The 22,021-nt window shown below is 40.8% G+C and overlaps 1 long non-coding RNA gene across 1 annotated transcript in view; it reads right to left on the bottom strand.

Moving 5' to 3' along the window:
* Positions 1 to 2,311: 2,311 nt before the first annotated feature.
* Positions 2,312 to 22,021, bottom strand: part of LOC114700992 — a 172,655-nt gene continuing 152,945 nt past the window's right edge. The window contains exon 4 of the long non-coding RNA XR_005091588.1: positions 2,312 to 2,583. This is a non-coding gene — a long non-coding RNA (uncharacterized LOC114700992). The remainder of the gene's footprint in view (positions 2,584 to 22,021) is intronic.

Here is a 22,021-nt window from a genome sequence, read left to right as displayed (position 1 = left end):
CATGTGAATTTCAGGGACTTTCTTAATTATTAAACACTGGTAAAGATATTTTTCAATATAGGTTGTATCATGCCATCATGATTGGTAGAAAAAATGAGCTGTGAATGCTAAGGATATGGGGTTAGTATGGAAAACTGGTGAATAAACTTGGCTTCTCATCAGGACAAATATTCTCCCAATCCAGTAACAAATGCCCCCAAGAATGAAGAAATAATCCCTCCACCGTGTGTGTTTGTGTGTGTGTGTGTGTGTGTTGTATATACATGTATATGTAGATGTGAGCACATGTATGGAGGCCAGAGGTCAATGTCAGGTGTGTTCTTTGATTGCTTTCCACCCCATTTTTTTTTGAGACAGGGTCTCTTATTGAACCTGGAGTTTATTGATTCCTCAGGCCTGGCCCACCAATTGTTCAGGGATCTGCATGTCTCCACCCATACAGCACTGGAATTAAAGACCTGCACTATAGACATTCATTTTGAGGTAGATGTCCATGATCTGAACTCGGATGCTTACAATTATGAGGTAGCACCTCACCAATAGAGCCAAGGAATCATTTTAAACAGTATACCTGCTGTAGTCATTTTTCTAACATGACATGTCAGTGGATATCATTTATTTGAATATTTGACAAAAAAAGTTATGTCTGTACCCATTGATGGCCAATACAAAGTGCACAATAAAAAGACTGGCCATTGCAGGAACACAAAAATATGGGCTTATTCATTGTACACCCCTTTGTTGTTGACTAGAAGAACTGAGTGCCAAGATCTCAATCATACAAACATAAAAAGAACTGTAAAACAATTTAAGAATCAAATGTGCAGTATTCTACTGGTGGTTCAGTCTGATTTTGAAAATCAATTTCATATAAAAAGACCAATCTACTCTCAATACCCTGAAGGAGATCTCTTAGATAGAAAGTTATGTGACTGGTGGAGATTGTGTATGGTCCACTGAAGCATGGTGGGAAAAAGGGTTCCTAAACAAAATGGAAAAACTTTCTCTGATGTGCACAACTTAAAGAAGCACCCACATTGGGTTATTCACAACAGCTGTCTAGTTACAGAACACAGCAGCAACAGAAAATGCTGCTTAAGACAATCCAGCAGATTTCTTCCCACTACCCTGCCTAGTAACTTAATTCAATTAGACATAATATTGTGGATAAAAAACTCACATTGAAAGTAACATATAGTTAGGTAAACATACAAAAAGGGAAACCTCTAAACATAATATTCCACCTATTTCCCAATTGTAACAACATCCATCTATCTATTACCTCAATGACAGACATGTATTGATTGCTAATTTTCCTAAACTGGATATGATAAAGCAGCAAAGACATGCATCCCAGCTCCTCAAAGAGTCTAGGTCAAAACTGTACAAGCCATAACCCCTGCAATGTTAAATATGAATGAGTAGCCAAAGAGATTACATGGTCTATTGTTTTGCTATGCACTGACACCCTTAAGTGGTTTGCAACTGTCTTGCAGAATACATTCCCTTTATATTCTTTATATCCTGATTTTTTTTTAAATTTTGTCAGCTATCTCGCCAAATCCTGTACAGCAAATAAGAGTGGATCATGTCTAACTTAGCGGTGATACAAATCCTTTGGAACAGATACACTAATGACATTGACACAGAGCAATGACCTTGAGTATAGACAGCACTGACTGACTTTTGTTATTCTCTATATTTTTCTGTAGCATGTGCAGTGCTTAGAATAAGTTTTCCATTGGTTATTGTCTTTGTTTCATCTAGGTGAACTCATACACCACTGCCTGGACAGGTTGACAGAACACTTATGCTACCCCAGCTAGGGCTCAGGTAGCACAGTAGACGTGGAAATGGAAGGCAGGGAAAGAGCTACAAAATGCTACTGCATTCAGGACGTGATCTAATAGCAGCTGAGCGTGCCTGCATCGACTTGCACAAGACTGGGCTTCCCAACAGTCAATCATGGATTTGGGAGGGGGGCTGATGGGGCTATGGTGGATTTGGGGGAAGGGAAAATCATTATCTTTATTTCCAGCCAACCAAGCTCCAGTGGATAATTCCAAACCCATGGTAACACAGATGGCCCTGGTTAAAATCAATGGTTCATAAAACAAAAAGACATGAATGTGTGAAATGGACCCATAGGGAGAAGGAAGAGTAACAGGGCTGGGAAGGAGATAAGAGAATGCAGGGGAGGGTAAGAATAACCTAAATACACTATATACATGTATGAATTCATCAGAGTAAAATTCATCAATAAAAGGAGTTTTGACCAAAGAAACTGGAAGAATCACTTGCATACTACATGTAAAGAGGATATTTTTATTTTAACTACATCTTGATAAACCTTTAAAGCAACATTTCTTTACGTTCTGAAAACAATGTGCAAGAGGAGCTAACCCTAACCAAACCGTCACAAACTGAGTACACATGTGGTTTCCAGAAGCCCACAAGAGGAGGCCCGATGCAATGGTGTTTGTGGCAAATCCCGAGCATGGTAGGAAGATCTGAACTCTGGGCTGTTCTTTCTTCTTTTTCCCCTCAGCTACCTGTCCTCTGACAGGGCTGCCAGTTTTTCACCTGCAACATAAACATAATGGTGTGTATGTTACTTTGCTGTGTTACAGGAAGGAGAGAGGAGAGGGTGCACTGAGCAGTGTGTGTGCACCATAAAATGTTACAAATACATAAATTATAAATGAGAACACTATACATATGTAAGCTATAAACAAACAGGAAGCCAGACGAGTGTGGTTGATTTGAAATGTCCTCATTATAACACAGATGTGCAAGAAGTATTTTTTTTTATTGTCTCTCCCATTACATAATTGACTTCATGTTGCTCAAAACTCTTCATTCTCACATGGTGGTAAAAATATAAAATGAAATAAAAACTGTATGTTTGCTTCTTGCAACTCAGGTGCAACAGATAATATTGTAAACCTGAAGCCAACTGTAGGTACACTTTTGTTTGGAGGCCAGTCTCTTCCTGCTCCTGAGCCTGGATGTCCTGGCAGCATCTCAAGAGGAAGTGCATGTAGCACTGTGATGGAGAGAGAAGCATCTGTTAGCATCACTGCCCATCCTGGGTGGGCAGCCACACTTGGAGGAAGACGCAGCTCATCGTGCCTTCGACAGTGGCCTGTGCCTTTACTGCATCTGTTTCAACAGTGTCTACAATGGTCCACTCAGCAGAGGAACAGGAAAACTGCCCGCCTGTCCCTTGAGCTGACTGCTTTCTTCCCCTTGCCTCTTAGCAACACTAAGAAAGCCTCAGTTTGAGAGCAGCACCCTACAGTCTCGGCCTCAGATCCCCCCTTGTTTTTCCTACTTAGACCCTACGTACAGTATGTGTAGATCTTCCTTACGTACGCGTCCAGCCCTCTCTCAGCTCAACAAGACATCTGGGTTGATTCTGAGACATGAAATAACTGGGGGAAAGGTGAAGAGAGTGGACTTTTTTTTTTTTTAATTGAAAATCGATCTCTTCTACCAGTGGTGGCGCACGCCTTTAGTCCCAGCACTTGGGAGGTAGAGGCAGGAGCATCTCTGTGAGTTTGAGGCCAGTCTGCTTGACAGAGCCAGGACAGTCAAGGCTACACAAAGAAATCGTGTCTTAAAAAATAAACCAAACAAACAAACAAAAACCAACCAAACAAACAAAAAGATTCTTCTCTCCTACAATACATCCCGACTACAGTTTTCCCTCTCTCTACTCCTCCCAGCTTCCCCCTACACTTCTCCTCTCCCCCAGATCCACTCCCTCTGTTTCCCTTCAGAAAGGAGTAGGCAAACATGACAAAAAAGATATGCTAAGACAAGGCAAACGCCCTCATAGCGGTGCTGGACAAGGCAACACAACAGGACTAAAAGAGTCCCATGTGTGGGCAAGAGACTAAGAGACACCCACGCTCCACAAAAGCTCCCCAGAGTTCCACTGAAGCACCAAGCTAACAGCCGTATCATTTACTTGGAGAGTGGGCTTTTCTTAATAGTCCCCTTTTGGCCTCTATGGCCAGCACCAATGGCTTTAGAGAGCCATTAAAAGTATTTCTGCAAACTTCCATAGTGGAAAGAAAGGACAGCCTCATCTGCTTGGGTCTACTGCCTCAACCTTCACCCTAGCTTAGACCAGAAAGCTCCCCAAAGGTCCAAAGGTTAAAAGTTCCCCAGGCTTTCTCCTCTAGCTTGACTGTTTGCTTTATGTGTATGGGTGTTTTCCTCACATATATCTGTGCAACACATGCATACCTACTGCCCTTGAAGGCCAGAAAAAGGTGTCATATCTCATGGAACTGTAGTTACAGGTGGATGTGAGCTGCCATGTGAGTGCTGGGCATTAAACCTGGGTCCTTTGGAAGAGCAGCAAGTGCTTTTAACTTTTAAGCCATCTCTCCAGCCTCAAAAGATCCCATTTTTAGTGGATGTTTATTTAAGTGTGTGTGTGTGTGTGTGTGTGTGTGTGTGTGTGTGTGTGTGTGTGTGAAAGCTTGTAGTATGTAGTGCCCATGGAGGCCAGAAGACACCCTGGAGCTGGAGTTACAGATGGTTGTGAGCCACTTGACAAGGGTGCTGGGCACCTACGTCAGGTCCTTTGAAAGAGCAATAAGAGATCATTACATATGAGCCATCTCTCCTGCCCTTAAAATCCTTTTATAAGGACTTCTCAGCCAAGCTCAAGAATGCATTCCTTTTAGAATCTAGGTTGTATTTACCCTACTCTTTAAGCAACAGAGGCTGGTTTATCCAGCCCCAAGAATGCAGCTGTACACAGCAAAATTTGCAGGAAAAAATTTAAAAGCATTATGAAATATTTTAAATCTATCCTTAGGTTAGGTAAACATTACAGGACTACAGAAGGTTTCACGGGCTCCGAGAATAAAGGAGGAGAGCTATCACTCTGGAGTAGTGCTTCTCAACCTTCCTATTGCTGTGACCCTTTAATACACTTCCTCATGTTGTGGTGACCGCCAGCCATACAATTATTTTCATTGCTACATTATAAGTGTAATGTTGCTACTGTTGTGAATCATAATATAAATATTTTTGGAGATAGAGGTTTGCCAAAGGGCTCATGGTCCACAGGTTGAGAGCCACTGCTCTGGATAACAACAATTATATGGGACAGATTGATTAATTTTGAACATGCAAAAAGTACAGGCTCAAGGTTGATAAATTAGTTTTGCACAGTGAGGCACAACACCTCCGAGGTAACAACAAAATTAAAATTCAACAATTTGCATTGTTACTTCAGAGTTCTTTTCCCTGGTAATACACAAGTTCGCTGACAATGTCTGTGAATTCCTGTCCTCATCCAAGCTTACCTGCATGTACACACAGGTATGTGTGAGTGTGTGTGCACGTGTACATACGCACACGCACGCGCGCGCGCGCGCGCGCGCACACACACACACACACAAAGATGAAGCAAGAGAAATCCCCAGCATTACGTTTTCTCATTCAGGATTGGAAATCTAACCGATAAGTGTCTCTATTTTAATTAAATCATAGTACAGTGGTAAGACAGACAAAAACAGATTTACACTGAAGCCAGCCCAGTGTAAGATTCTAAATATCATGGATCTTCAAGGTACTCAAGTCACTTTTTTCATGATTCAACTGTTTATAGGATTCTCTAGGTAGAAGTTTGATTACACATATGAATATGAAGAACATAGTATCAGCACAAAACCCCATTACAATAAAACTACAAATCAAAAATAAAAGTACACAGTGATACGGAAGTCATGAGAGCTTCCTTTTCCACATCTAGTTCAAGTATCACCACTGTTTCATTTGTCAACCACCCCCATGCACTACAAACAGCTCCCCTATGAAGTAGTCAGAAGTGGTCCTATTCTGTATCCCACAGCAGTTAGTAAAGAAATCTCAGGTTCATTCCACCAGTTTTAATTTATAGCATTAATTATTCACTGAAATGAGGTAACCAAAATGAACTGCAAAGGTCATGTGGTATATGTGTTCTATAGGCCTTTGAACAAACACACACACACATACACATACAAAACACACATACACACACACAACTTCATTCACTATTTTCATCCTGTTAGGTGAAAGATGAGGTGTCCAGTGAAATGATACTTCATTTTTTCATTACACACACACACACACACACACACACACACACACACACACACACACTTTCTTTCTTTCTCACATACATGCAGCATTAAAAAATAAAATTGGTAAACTTCATTAAAATATTTTCCCAAAATACAACACTCTCTAGCTAACGAGTAACTATAGTGCTTCAAGTAGCAAATGCAGTAAAGGAGAAATTAACATTAATATTTCAACTCTGTCCCTGCAAATTCTGAAACTAAATACTTTTCCTGAAACATGAAGTTCTTTAATTTAAAAGTCGAACTTCATAGCCTGCTGTATCACTTAAACTATTAATTCTAATTAAAAAGAAAAATACAATTATTCCCTCAATACCAACATAGTTTAGAAATATTTTAGTAAAGGAAATAAAAACCCACAGACATTTTTCCTCTTGGGGAGCATAGGCATTTATATAACCCACCATGGAATTATATATATGCTAATTACATGCTAATGTAAACATGAAAAAAATGTTATATGGAAATTGCAAGCTGAACCAAAAACATGCAAATGCAAAAAAAAAAAGTCTGCTTGAAAACAATGTCTGCCATCTTGCTTATTCATGTGTAAACATCCAATATGCTCAAGATTTTGACATCTCAATTCATCTTGGGGTTTGGATCAGCGATAAATATGTGACCTTTAACTGTGTGATTGATTTGTCAAAATTCTGGAACCCTTTGCATATGAGTCTATCTTGATACAAATGCAGACACTTTCATGGTTCCTCGTTTTAAGTGATAACTTCCCCAGGAAATTAAGAAGCCCTCAACAAAGACTGTGTGTGTTATCCGTCTCGTTTGTTCACTCAAAACTGTTTTTCGCAGTAGAGATCACATTTTTAATCTTCCTTTGTTTGCAGCAATGTTTTCAAATGTGCTTAAAGGAGGCAGTCTATAAAATTCTGTGATGCTGGGAAGATGGCTCCAAGGGCCTACAAACGTGAGAACCTGAGTTCAGAGCCCCAACACATACGTAAAAGCCCAGATACAACAGCTCATGTCTGTAACCCCAAACTGAAGAAAAGGAGGGATGGAGACAGGCAGGTCTATGCAGCTTTCTGGCTAGCCAGCCTAGCTGAGCTGATGAGCTCTAGGTTCAGAGAGAGCTCATCTCAAAAACACAAGGTGGAAAACAACCAGAGGAGAGCTCGTGGTGAACTCTGGACTTCACAAGTTCACGCACAAGGACACAGTCATATATAAGAACCCAAACACATTTACGCACCCACACTCGCTCCCCATCTGCGCCTGAAAGAGGGCAAAAGGAGGCTCCAGTCTCCCACTCATAGCCTGACACTTGTAAGCAAGCTTCTCTAGGCAAAAGATGAGGGAAAAGAAAAGACATGCAGTGTGCTCAATGGCACACGTTCCAAGTATTTCCTCCATATTTTTGTGCCCTCTGGCAGTGAACTGCTTCTGCATCTGGCAAACACATGGCAAAAATGAGGCCAAGTATGGCCAGTGAACATGGCCAAGTTCTTTCATGTGACCCAGTGTGACAGCCAACCCACAGTTCCAAATGACAATTCAATTTCCAAATGAAACCTTCACTTTTCTCGTATGTATTAGTATTTGACACATAGGTATAAACAAATCCAACTCATCTGTTTAGAGTTAAAACCAACACTTGTCAAAAAAATAACACACACGAGCACTGCCAAAGCAGCTCAGCAGGCAAAGGTGCTCGCCACTGATTCCCAGGACCCACAAGGTGGAAGGAGAAAACCAACTCCTACAAGGTATCCTCTGGCCTCGCCACATACACCATGGCATGCTCACGTACAAACAAGCAAATGTAATGTAAAAACACAAAAGGTGTCTGTTACACTTCAGTCAGTAAAGATGGGGGGCATCTGACATAAGGGGGGTAGTAAAGAAGTGGGCTTGTGTAGACAATCTCTCTCACACCCTCATGGACGCTGAAGTTTACGGAAGGACAGGACGTTTCAACGGCTTTCATTGGAGAAAGACTAGAGAGACGGCTTAGAGGTTAAGAGTGCTTGCTGCTCTTCCACAGGACACAAATTCCCAGTCCTGACATCAGGTAGATCACAACTACCTGTAACTTCAGCTCTGGGAGCTCTGACATCTTCTTCTGGACTCCATGGATGAACACACACACACACACACACACACACACACACACACACACACACACACACACCAATCTAAGATGTTCATGATAAAGTTAGATAAATGCACACATTGTTAAGTATATTCTTACCACACATTTGCTGCTGTCTGGAACCCTCTGCTACCTGAGGCAATGTTGATACAGACACTGCCATTCACATGGTCCTCACTTTCCATCAGACCATGTAATGGATCGAGAGAGGTCGGGAGGAAGCCAGAGACTCTCTGGCTGGCTAGAGTTTCAACCTCACTTTTCTCTTCTTTTTCAAGCCATGTTCTGTTCTGTGGAGTTAAGATGGGCTGATTGAGTTGTGTCTGTTACAGGTTTCACATTAGAGTGACAGTTGTTTCTTGCAGCGCTACCAAGCAGCTATATTCTGACACTTGTGTATCAACACACATCAGCAAACATGAAGCAACGTTTCCCTAGCTGGCATAGCCAGAAGAATTCTGCACTCAGAATGTGAGATTAAAGGATGCATCTGTAAGTACAGTATGTTTTAGCCCACATAAGGAATACACTAAAGGACGAGTAAGTTGTTTATCTCTCAAAGTTCCGTAGGCAACTAATAAGACACAAGCATTGTGCTTTCAGGAAACTTCTAGAAAGCACAGAGGCGCTGCACTGACAAGTTTCCTTAGTCCACCCTCTTTATTTTTCTAATAATGACAAACTTTTCTCATCCCACTGGATTCTTCATCGTGTCTCATACACAAACTACTTTTATCCTTTACACACCCCTGGAGCCCATATGATTGTAAAGTGCTAGCTGCATAAGCTTGAGAACCTAAGTGCAGACTGCCAGAATCCATGTTCAAAGCCCGGCACCAGGGACCTGTAAGAGATGCTCAATGGTTCAAAGCATGAACTGCTCATGTAGAGGACCTATACCCAGTCAGGTGGGTCACAGTGCCTGTAATTCCAGCTCCGGGGGATCCAGAATCTTTGGCCCCCATGAGCACCTACATGTCCATGTCCATACCTCACATGTGTATACCTCACCAGACACACACATACACATAATTAAAAACAAAACAACCAGATTACTTTAAAAAAAAATAAATAAAGAAGCAAAGCCAGGCATCAGTGTCACACCCATCTGTCATCTCAGCATTAGGGAAACACAGCTATGCCGATGCCCGAGGCTCACCATGTAGCCAGCAAGGTTAAATGAGAGAGGCCCAGACACAGTGAGAGACCTGTCTCAAAAAAAGGTGGAGAATGATGAAGGAAGACACCTGGCATCAACCTTTGGCTCAAGATACATGCCCACACATATACATGTATATAACTGCTTGAACCAGTTCACAGGAACACACAGACATTGCATGCACATTCATATACATTCCCAACTTCATGACATTCCTACAGAATGCACCAATTCTCTTGTATTCAAACATTTGAGGGAAAGTGATTTTTTTTTAACTGAATCATCTTCTTTACTCTGCACTCATTTCTGAATCCATGCATCCAATGGCTAGAGGCGCCACTCTTCACAATTCTACTGGAACTGCATACTGCCAGAGCACAGATAATTTTCTAAATCCAGTGACATCTTTCATTGCTGACCTGGTTCAACAACTCCGTTAAATGCGATCTTGATTGTATGATCTTTTTTCTAAACCCACACACTCCCATAGGCGTTTCCATCGATACAGAAGAGCAGGCTCTTCTGATCTGCCTCAATCTTTTCAACATCCCCACCCCCTTACCCCTGTAGTACTGCACAAGGTTAGGAGGATTCTGGCAATGTCTGGGCTCAAAACTCAGTTTTTCCATTATTGGCTATGAGATTCTGGGTCACTCACTTCATGTCTCCGAACTTAGTCTCCAGTGTGAAAATTGGGAATCACACTAGTGTTGGTCACTTGTTTCTTTGGTAATGGAATTGAGGACAGAACTCTCTGCTATCAAGATTAATTGGGTACATGCTGAGTTTGAGGTCTTGGAAATTGGCCCTTGCTGTGGATCCTGCTTTATCTTCATCTATACATCTTGGCCCAAGATTTATTCCCACCCTGTTTCTAGGGAAGAGGAATTCTTTTATATCTTGCTCAAGATATAATAAGTTTGTACCAGCGGGGAAAAAAACCAAAGCTTCTTGTTCTTCATGTAGTTAAGGCTTCTACCCATAGGACAAGAAGATTACAGAAAAAGGACTGTGTGCCCTTTCCGCCATAGCTGTTCCTGTCTCTAGATACACACAGGAAAGGAACTCCTTTTCAACATAGATCTTGCCTGGTAGCCCAGGCTGACCTTGACAAACTCACAGCTTTCCTCCCTGAGCCTGCCCAGTGATAGAATTACAGGTGCACAACACCACGTCTAGTTTCCCCTTAAACTTTTTAAAAGCTGATTTTGAAGTCAGTCGACAAAACACTAGATTTTTGTTATAGTATTCCCGCGTTTCTGTCCTCGCCCTTGGTTTCCTTTCCTCATTCCTCCTTTCTCTTGATGCTCCATTTCTCCCTTTCCACTTTTTTGACAGGCACATTCCATTACCCCTTCTATTCCCCTCTCCTTGCTTAAGGTTGCTCCTTCTCAACACACACACACACACACACACACACACACACACACACCACATATGAGTAAAAATGTTGGTATTTGTGTTTCTGAGTCTGGCTTTTTTCACTTGACCCATGATCTCCCATTACATTCATCTCTGTGAAAGTCGTGAGGGTTTTGTTTTGTTTTTAATGTGTGAAAAAATTCCATTGTGCATACATCATGTTTTCTTTACCCATTAGTCTACGGAGGAACACCAAGCCCAGTCTGATTTCACAGCTATGGCAAGCAATGCAGCAACCCACACTCATCTACCGGTGTCTTTCGAATGCACATCCTGCCTGGGTTGAGTGAAGCCAACTTGCTTTTGTCTGCACCACACAGCTTTCCTCCTGCTTCCTCAAGCAGGATCCTCATCCTCACCTACAATTAGCCTTTACCAGTTTGGAAAACATCTGGTAGAAGCCTCCTTAGTAGAATGCATGCAGTCCTGCTAGGGCAGGGCAGGCCCATCATCACCCCCTAGAGACAGCAGCCCTTGCTTACCTTGTCTATCTGTGATGTAAGCTTCTGAATTGTTCTTTGAAGTCTCTGCTGTCTTGTTGGCTCAAAAAGTCGTATTCCCAAATTTTTTACCATTTTAAAAGATTAAAAAAAAACTTTCACATGCATGAGTGTTTTGTCTGTTTATATTTATGTGCATAACATGCAAACAGTGAACTTGAAGGCCAGAAGAAAGTATTAGATCCCTGGAAACTGGAGTTATATGCTGCCCTGTGGGTTCTGAGAATCCAATCCAGGTCTTCTGCAAGAGCAGACAGTATTCTTAACCACTGGACCATCTCTCTAGCTCCCTGGAACCCATTTCATTGTTGTAAGGATAAAAACTGTTTTTTCTAGCTTTCTATATCCAACATAGAAACCAAACCCAAAACAAAACAAAACAACACAAATAAAACAAAGAAACAAACAACAACAACAACAAGAACCCTGACTTTTCAACCATGTTCCCAAAGAATTTCAATGGATAAAGGAATGTTTCCTCAATTGGAGATGCTGGAATGATTATCTAATTATATGGGGGAACAATGAGCCATTCATTTATTCATTGTGTATAAATGTATCCAAGATTATTGATCTAAACATAAAAATAAGATCACAAGCCTTCTAGAGGAAAACATTGAAAAAATATCTTTGTCATATAGGGAAATGAAAAACAAAAACAATACTGTCAATAAAAGTAAAGTGGTAAAAATGAACTTCATTAAAATTAAACCTTGTGACTTTTGAGACAGGATTAGAAAAGCAAGTAAATGAAGCTACAGTCTAGGAGAAAACATGTGGAATGCGTTATCTAACACAGGGCTTCTATTTAGCTCCTACAGTTCAACAATAAAGGAACAAATGATTCAATTGAAAAACTGAGTGGGCCCCTCTCAAAGGAGTCAAGGTGAAGGGTCACCAGCACATGACACAGGGTCTGTCATCATGAGTCAGTACAGGACCACGGGACACTCTGGTAGGCACCCATGCAAATGGCCTAAATGGAACAGAGTGCTGACACCAAGAGTTGAGAACAAAACCAAACAGGACTTCTCCATTGCTGATGGGTGAGGGGAATGGCACGATCTCTGTGGACACGTGAATAGAAGTTCCTTTAAAAGTCAAACACGTACTCCATGGGATGGATACCCTACACATTTATATTTGTATTCTCATACACAGATAACGCATGCCTATAATTCTGACACCAAGGGGACAGAGGCAGGTGGATTGCCGTAAGTTCAAAACCAGGCCAGTTTACACAGTGAATTCTAGGCCAACCAAAGTGACAGAGAGTGAGACACTGTTTCAAAAACTAATTTGGGATTTAAAAAAAAAAATCTGGTGCAAATCTGTTCCTAAATAGCTTTATTCATAATGAGAATAAAGGGACTCAAGAATAATGAGAATAAAAGTACTCCCACGGGAGAATAACCAAACAAACTTCAGTTGGTCCAAACTAAAGAAAAAGTAAAATCACTCTAATAGAGCAACACCACTAAAACACCCTAAAAGAAAAAAAAGGGGGGGGGGACCCTTTGTTTGTTCTAATCTTCTGAAAAGAATGGGAACAGTGTTGTCCCTGGGGCGGGGAGTGTAAGAACAACAGGACTGAAGGGTCTTTCTTTGGTAAGAGAATGTTCTATCTATTGAGGGAGTCAGGTGGTAAAATGTTCACAACTTCCCACATGGAAATCTGGAAATTACATTTAATAAAAGGCTACACATGAGGTTAGGAGGATGGTTCAATCAGAGAAGAATTTGCTACTCAAGAATGAGGACCTGAGTTTGAATCCCTAGCACCCACAAGAAAACTAAGTGTAGGGCTCGCCCATAACGCCAGTGCCAGTGGGGTAGAAACAGGATCCTTTAAGTTTGCTGGCCGCCAGTCTGACCTAATCAGTGAGTTCAAGGTTCAACAAGAGACTGTGCCTCAAAAAATGCACTTGGATTTTCCTTTTTGGGCCACTAGCTTACAAAAAAATGACATGGAAGCTTCATATTAATTATGAAAGCTCAGCCTGTATCTTAAGCTTGTTTCTAACTAGCTCTTATAACTTAAATTAACCCATTTCTATTAATTTACATGCTGCCACATGGCTCATGGCTTGGTACCTTGTCTCCTACATGTCATGTGTCTTCCTCTCATGATTCTGCCCTTCTTCCCAGCATCCTCTGTGCCTGGAAATCCTGCCTAGCTATTGCCCATTCAGCTTTTTAGTAAATCAATCAGAGTGACACTTCTCCCCAGTGTACAAAAGGATTATTCCACAACAGGAGAGCAATTAAGGAAGATAGTCAATGCTGACCTCTTGTCTGTATATGTATACACACACGTGCACCCATATACACATGTATACACACATAAATAAAGCTAAATGCAAAAATACATTCATATGTATGCATATAAGAGTCTTTTTCTGAGCATCCTACATAAAATGAGGATCTTACCTCTAGTCTTTAGAGGACTCATTTGGGTTTGATGTTTTCCTATATTTACTCATTACCTGCATTGTCTGTTAAAATGTTCGCTTTTTCAGCTGGTGAGATGGTACAGCGGGCAGAGGCCATGTGGGCCTAAAGACCTGAGTTCCATTCCCAGATCCCACAAGGTGCCAATTCCAGAGAACTACCTTCTGGCTCCAAGCATGTGAGAGTGCAAACACACACACACACACACACACACACACACACACACACACACACACACACACACCATTACTACCACTACCGTCAACAACAACCACCAAAAAATAATGAATAAATAAATAACAATTTTTAAAGAACGCAAGCTTCTTGAAGCCATGCAGTGCCCAGTTTGCCTTTGTTTATCCAGTAGTAGCTGCTATGCATAAAAGACAGTGGCTGAGACCCCTGTTTGCTTTGCTTTGATTTATTTCCTCAGTGACTTGGGTGTCTTCACCACTTTCCTAATGAGGAATTTTTAAAACCCTAAGAGCTAAAACATGGATAAAGTGCTTTGTAAACCATAAGCAGGCTATAATCCTGAGGATGATTAAACCCAAAACATTAGCTGTTTATGGAGAATGTTCAATGCAAGATCATCTATATTTTCTCTAGACGAGCCCATCGCTTCTAATCTTTCTTTAAAGAGTGATTTCCAAAAGGAAGAACAAGACTGAGCAAAGAAGTCATCACAGGGCAAAGCAGAGCTTCTGCCTTACTGCTAGGTCACAGGCACGCTTCACATCTCACGCTCACTGTGTCCCTTCACTCCATGGCTAGTGGGAGTTAGCTTCCTGGGACCAGAGTGCTCCAGCCATTACAGGGAGACAGCTTCAAGCCTCTGCGATTCAAGCTATCACAGGTTTATACCTGACTAGATCCCGGCCACGCCTCAAGTTGAAATTATGTTAGCAGGACCCATGTTAAAATACATTTACAGCTACTGGGGCTGGGGCACAGTCCTTAAAGTCAACTTACACACATCATTAACAAGATCCTTCCTTTTTCTAAGATTCCTTTAAAAGAAAAAATAGATGACTTGGTTTCAAGGAAGCCACAGGTATAATACCACCAAGATTAAAAGAAGGGGCGGGTGGTGCTTTGGCCACCTGCCAAATTTCTAAGCCAGTAAACAAGTAAACAACAGCAAATAAAGTAGGACAAACACACACATCATCTCATCTGTGGATACAAGCACAATTAAAATTTTAAATCTTTTAACTTATGAAGGAAAATTGAACCAAAGATAAACAGTGATCTGATGAAGCATGGGATAGGAGGAAACTCATTTGATGGTTTCAGAATTACTCAGAGTTTAAGTAAACTATCTTCGAGGACTCTGTTATAGTCTAGATTTTAAAGATCCATAAAAATATATGTTAAAGGAATCTCTGCAATAAAATGCAAATATAATGACTTTGAGGACAATAGCCCAGTGCTATTTGTATCATTTGGAGCATTGTAATTAACCACATACTTTAAAAAGCAGCCTGACCCCTAGAACTTAGGAAAGTCTACACTTTGAAACAGCATAAATACTATTAAATACCAGAACACAGTATTTCAGTTTAATTCAATGGCATAGTAAGTCTGTGGTGGAACTGGTGTAGCAGTGATCTGACCCTTATAAGATATTCATTTAGGGGCTGGGCAGTAGTGGTGCACGCCTTTAATTCTAGCACTCCGGAGGCAGAGGCAGGCGGATCTCTGTCAGTTCAAGGCCAGCCTGGCCTACAGAGCAAGATCCAGGACAGGCTCCAAAGCTACACAGATAAACCCTGTCTCGAAAAACAAACAAACAAACAAAGATATTCATTTAGACATCTGTACTTACATATTGCTTACATAAACTCTCCTTAGTTCTTAGTCAAAATTGAGCCTCAGCGCCACTGAGTAACAAATATAAGTCCACCAAAACTCAAAGTGAAAGAAAATGAACAAACAAAAGCAACAAAATCTCCGCTTCAAATCTGACCCAATTGCCTTTTATTCACGGTCACTGCCAACGCTTACCCTCCATTACAGGGATTCACCCACACTCATCTGTTTACTCCAATCTGGATCTATCTAGAATGAAGTGTCACCTGCCAAGCAGAAAATTGAAGCGCACATATAAAAAATAAATAAATTTCAAAAGCCATGCAGCAGAAGCAAAATAATATTTTTGAAAGATCCTCTCTCCCCTTCAAGAAATACTAATAATCCCATAACTACCTTTTAATGCTGTGGCCACATAGCAATCACATTTGCTACAGTCAGGATGTTACCAGTAGTCCATTAAATTGTGCAATACCTTTAAGAATTCCCGAACATAAAAATGTCCAAAACCATGCACTATACCACTGTCAGTGCACATTTCTATTCTGCTTTCCCATGTGATTTCATGCACAAAGATTCTGGAGAAAGTGAGCCTCACTTGAGGGGGTACCCATACGACTGTGGTATTTCCCTAATTATGCAGCTATGATATTGGCAAAGAGCTGACCCTTCAGTCCTGAAGATGTAGCATACAATGAAGCGGCAGGAACATTTCCCACCAGGTTATTTTATAGACTCACTAGGTGCCTGCACCTAATGGATAGTCATCACCACTAACTACTCACAATGACCAATAGCTGGCCTGGCTCTGCATTAATTCAGACTGGCAGTTTAGATGCCAAATGCAGTGATGAAGCCCCCAAGCTGAGAGGACAAACTGACAGTCCCTGACAGCTCGTGCCTGGGCCAAGCTCTGAACCACAAAACAGGGCAAAACTCCCATCTGCTGTCCATCTGCCACCCTGCCCCTATCAAGAAAGGTTATACCACGAGCTGCAGGCAGATGGGCTTTGCAAAGATCTATTAGGGGGAAAAAGACAGTCTGAGATGATTAGAATAATGACCTTTGGTTCAACACAGAAATCCCAAGAGTAATGAAAATTATCCACAATTCCAAAGCCTTTTAATTGTATAAAACAGATATCGCCTCTTTTGCCACCCATAAAAATAAATGATATTTGCCTTTCATGCACTGAGTATGTATTATCTGCCCACAGAAGATGAGTTAGGAGTGAATGCATGAGCATGTGGATATTATCTTCACGTAAAGTTGTGTTTCTCAATGACACATCAGTGAATTTTAACAACGTTATTAAACTAATAAAACAGAAATCCTTTGTAAGTTTCTGGTAGTGTGTTGTTTTCATCATGATCGTATTCTATATAAACAGGAAATTGGGATAAGTCAGTTCATGCATTAAACAAAAGCTCTATGACATAAAGGGAGCTGCAAACTTTTTTAGCTAAAGTAAAGCATGTGTTTTGTTTCCATGGCAAAGAAACAACAACAAAAAAGGCGTTCACAAGGCAAATATATATCTAAGACAAAAGGCAGCTGCTCTGTGCATCCGACATATAGTCTGTGTGCAGCGGCCCGAGCACAGTGCTGGATGCTGGGCAGAGGAAGAGGAAGGCAGAGATGGGCTTTCTCTTGAAAGTGATTCAGTTCATGGGAAAATGGGCATGCCAAAAGCTTACGTGAATAGTCAGAAGAAAGGATCTGGAAGCCAGGATTGGGCCTGGAAGGCTGAAATAATCGCCTCAAACTGTTCCATGAGACACGTTTTCATTCTCATGTATTTAATATACTTAAAGTTCTAAATTTTTCTTTAGAGTTTGTGTGAGACAATCAAGTATGGATTTTCTGCATTTAGAAGAAGGATAAATAATCTCTCAAAAATATTAGAATTTGGGACTGAAGAGCTGTCTCAGCAGTAAAAAGTGCTTGCTGTTCATATAGAGGCCTAGGTTGGGTTCACAGAACCCACACTGGGTGGCTCACATTCGCCTGTAACTCCAGGGACTCCAACCCTTTTATTTCCCCTCCATGGGCACCTGCATAGTACACATGGCATACATACATACATACATACATACATACATACATACATACACACACACATGCACACACATGCACACACATACACATAAAAATAAAACTAATATTTAGAAAATACATTAGAATTAGTTGTGTTAACTTATGCATGTTGGGAATCTTTGTATAGAGTGTATTCATGTTCACACTGGTGTACATAAACATAGGTACAAGTGCATGTATAAACAGGAGGTCAGTGTTGGTGACTTCCTCAATCACTCTCCACCATATTTTCTGATACAGGTCTCACAGAGAGCCTAATCTGGACTGCCAATAAACTTCAGAGATCCGCTCAGTCATCTCCCCAGGCTCAAGACACTTTTTGAATGGCAAAATAGCTTCAAAGGTTGTCACAGAACAGAAATAGAATTGATAAGCTAGTGATATAATTTATAATTAATTTACCCACTATGAAAAATAAGAAATTTCTCCACCAAAAGACTGATGCACAACAATTCTAAGTGATTTTTTTTTCATAATAACCTCAAAATGAAGGTTAACGAAATGCCCGGTAAGAAAAGAGCGCACGATGACACCAAGGCCTGTTGACTCAACTGAGCACTCCCCAGTGATGAGGGGAAAAAAACCTGTAACACATCGATGAGTCCCAAAGATGCTATGGCAAGAACACACAGAGTGATTCCATACGTACGAACTTGTAGAGCAGGCTGCTTGACTTGCCAATCAGAGCTTAGTTAGCTCTGGAAGATGAAGATCAGTGAAAGGAAAAGAATGAAGCATGTCTTTCTTTCTTTTTTTTTTTTTTTTTGGTTTTTCGAGACAGGGTTTCTCTGTGTAGCTTTGCGCCTTTCCTGGAGCTCACTTGGTAGCCCAGGCTGGCCTCGAACTCACAGAGATCCACCTGGCTCTGCCTCCCGAGTGCTGGGATTAAAGGCGTGCGCCACCACCGCCCGGCGAAGCATGTCTTTCAAGGACAATAGAAATTGTTTCACAGCTTGAACTAGGCTATACATATATGAGAAAGCCAAAATTGTTCATTTTGTTCAATGTAAATTTTATGCTGATTTCAAAAAGGTAACACACTGAGTGTGTTGTGATAGAATTGATCAGGTTATTTTATTTTATTTTATTTTTTGTTAAATTCATAGCAGTGTAACAAAATATCTAACAAAACGGTGCGACATTTTACAAGTGATTTCAGAAAATTGCTATTTTTGTACCCATAATTTCAAGGGTCAAGCAAGAATAATCAGTGTTTGGAAAGTACCCATGAGGCAATTCTTTCATCAGAGCTGTAATGTGCTTCTTATCTAAGCCATATTTAAGCAACTTAATCTAGTTCAGGGTCAGAGGGTATCTTAAGTCTATGGGAACTCTCAATCTGAGGCTTTATCTCACTGCATACATCCTTCATTTCTTAAAGAACAATTTAACTTCATTGTTCCATCAAATGACCATGCTGCCCCCACTCTTCATTCCCTTGAGAATCACTGTTCACTACCTCTCCCCAAATGCAGAAATGCAATGTACACAGTTAATACCAGCTCCTGATTATTCTGAAGGAAGGGAAGTACTACACGACTTTCAAGACTCATGTCATTCAGACATAGTAATTTATCTTTCATTTTCTGTTTTATCATCACATAAACCCAATTGCATAAGGAAGTCGTCAGTGACCAAATACACATTAGTAAAAAGTGACATTGTCATTAATGCTACCTTTTAAGTTAGGCTTTTTTTTTCCAACTTAAACTTATATCTAAATTACCACAATCTCTGAGGACTAGCTAAACATTTCAGCAATATCAGTTTCATCAATGGACAGCTTGATTCTGATGGCTTCTGGTATTTCATATAGCATCAGTTTTCATTTATCCTATTCAGTGGAGGGCCAGGGTTGTAGACCAAGATGAGCAAGTAAGAGAGCTTGCCTAGCATTCAGAAAGCCCTGGATTCAGGCCTCGGAACTGTAAAAACAAACAGTATCTGGAGGGAAAGGATGACACACCTAGCATATTTCAAGCCTTTGAGAAAGTGAGTAGTGTAGTTAGAATGTGAATCCTAAAGTAAAACAGCACTGTGTGCATGGGATGTGTATGTAAAGTGGACATGATTCACAACAACTTTTGCCCTTCTCTGTATAATCCAGCCATAAATGGAAAACCCCCTCTGTCAGAATGACCAGGTTAATTTTGGAAAAAAGGTTGTAGACCTTGACCTGTAGGCAATATGCGTATAGCTCGGTATGATTACAGCTCAGTCGTGGGAGAGTAAGTCTCCTACAGTTCATGCCTCACAATGATCACAACTGAAAGCACCAAGGAAAAGGTTTCTATGTGTTTTCACAGTGTCAGGTGTTATGAGGGCCACAGAAGGAGAAAGTAATCGACAGTGTTACCCAGCAGTAAACCCCAAATAATGCAACACCAACCTGCCAGCAAGAAGAACAACGGGTTCAATAGCGGCCCAAAGGTTTTGGGTTAACTAATACTTATTGGAATTGAAGCCTCCTCCAGAGGAAAGAAGTCATGCCTGGTACTGCAAACCTGGCCAAAAGCCCATGTCTCTAGGCCCTACAGGTGAGTTGTTTCATTAAATGGGTGTGCTGATAAACTGCCCTCTAAATATGTTTATACCTATAACTCAGCGCTGTTCTCAACCCCCTCCCTGAGGCTCTAAGAACACCAAGAGACAGAGCATTGGAAAGAATGTTAAGAGGTAGAGAATGGTGAGAACTATGAAATGCTGTCTTCCAGACACGGCATGGCTGTTGCCCTCACAAACCTCAGTTAAGGTTATTTATACAAGACAGTACATGGCGAAACCAACAAGATGGCTCAGCATTCCCATAAGCAGCACCAACTGCTTAATGAATTAATTAATATGTGTTACATTAGTTTTAGAAGGAGAGGACATAAAGGTGAGGGGTGATATGAGGTGAGTGGTTATCAGAGAGTGCAAGAGAGGAGCTGTGGGTGTATATGATCAAGACACATTGCACCCATGTACGAAATTGTCAAATAATAAATAAAAGATATTAAAAATAAAAATAAATGGATAAAATAAGAGTCTATGTGTGTCTGTTGTCTGTGAAGAAACCACCTGAGGTATCACAGAAACAGACCAATCATAGAAGAATCAAACCTTAGGAAAGAGACCTATACAGCAATGAGTTTCCCACTTCACTTTTTCTCTCTTTCCTTTTGCTTTAAACATTTTTTTTTACTATTTACTTATTTTTATTTTATGTGAATTAGTGTTTTGGCTCCATGCATATCTGAGGGTGTCGCATACCCTGGGGCTGGAGTTACAGACAGTTATGAGCTGCCATGTGGGAGCTGGGAACTGAACCCAGGTCCTCTGGAAAAGCAACCAGTACTCTTAACCACTGAGCCATCTCTCCAGGCTCCCCTCCCCCTTCCACTTTTTCCTTCACATTTTTAAATTATGCAAAGTGGAGAGACACATGAAGATGCCAATAAACTACAAAGTAAACCCAGAGGAACCACCAAGAGGAACCCTGGGTGACCAGAGATTTGAGAAGAAGCTCAGAAGATTAAGGGAAGGTGCCATAATTCTGTGAATGAGTTGCATGCATATCAGTTTGATTCCTGAGCTAGGTGTGCATCAACCAGCCCCAAAGGCTTTGAGGGGAAAGGTCAGGGGACAGAGACTCTAGTTTTCTACATATATCTCATTCTAAGCCCCAAATCTGCACATGTGCAGGAAAAGCCCATCCAGGATAGCGAGGTCAGAGAGATATGGATTGAGACTGAAGCCTGCCACAGGCAGTGAAACCCGGTGCCCTGAAGTCAAGTGGCTTGACTCCTAGAACATTCTACAGAAGAGTATAATAGGGATTTCTCTATACACTCCACACAACAGAATATTCATGGGATCAAGAAAAACATCCAAAATCACTTAGTATACAAAGATATAGGAAAATATCAATTTTCAAGAAAAAGCCACAATACAATCTGATGGTTGAGCTACCAAAGACTTCTAAACAGCTGTGTTCCATGAACAAAGAAAAACAACCTTAAATGAAAATATACAAGCTTTCACAGATATCAAGCTATGTAAAATTTCTGGGGATCAAACATTAGTTAAAATGCAAAACTCAGTGGGTCAATTAAAAGCAGTATGAAAATAGTGAAGAAATTTTATATACAGATGCTAACTGAGCTGAAGAAAAAATGGTCAACGTGAAAGACAAAGAAAGACAGAAGTGAGCTTCACAGACCTCTGAGCAGTTTCCAAAGGTCTGAAGCAGGTAACTGGATTCTGACAAGAAGGAGAATTCCAGAGAGAAACAATTTTTCCAATAATGCCCAACACATTTCCAAATTCAGCCAAAAATAA

Source organism: Peromyscus leucopus, chromosome 5 (assembly GCF_004664715.2).
Source record: "Peromyscus leucopus breed LL Stock chromosome 5, UCI_PerLeu_2.1, whole genome shotgun sequence".
NCBI lineage: Eukaryota > Metazoa > Chordata > Mammalia > Rodentia > Cricetidae > Peromyscus > Peromyscus leucopus.
The sequence above is the reverse complement of the archived record's forward strand: the minus strand, read 5'-3'. Positions and strand labels throughout refer to the sequence as shown.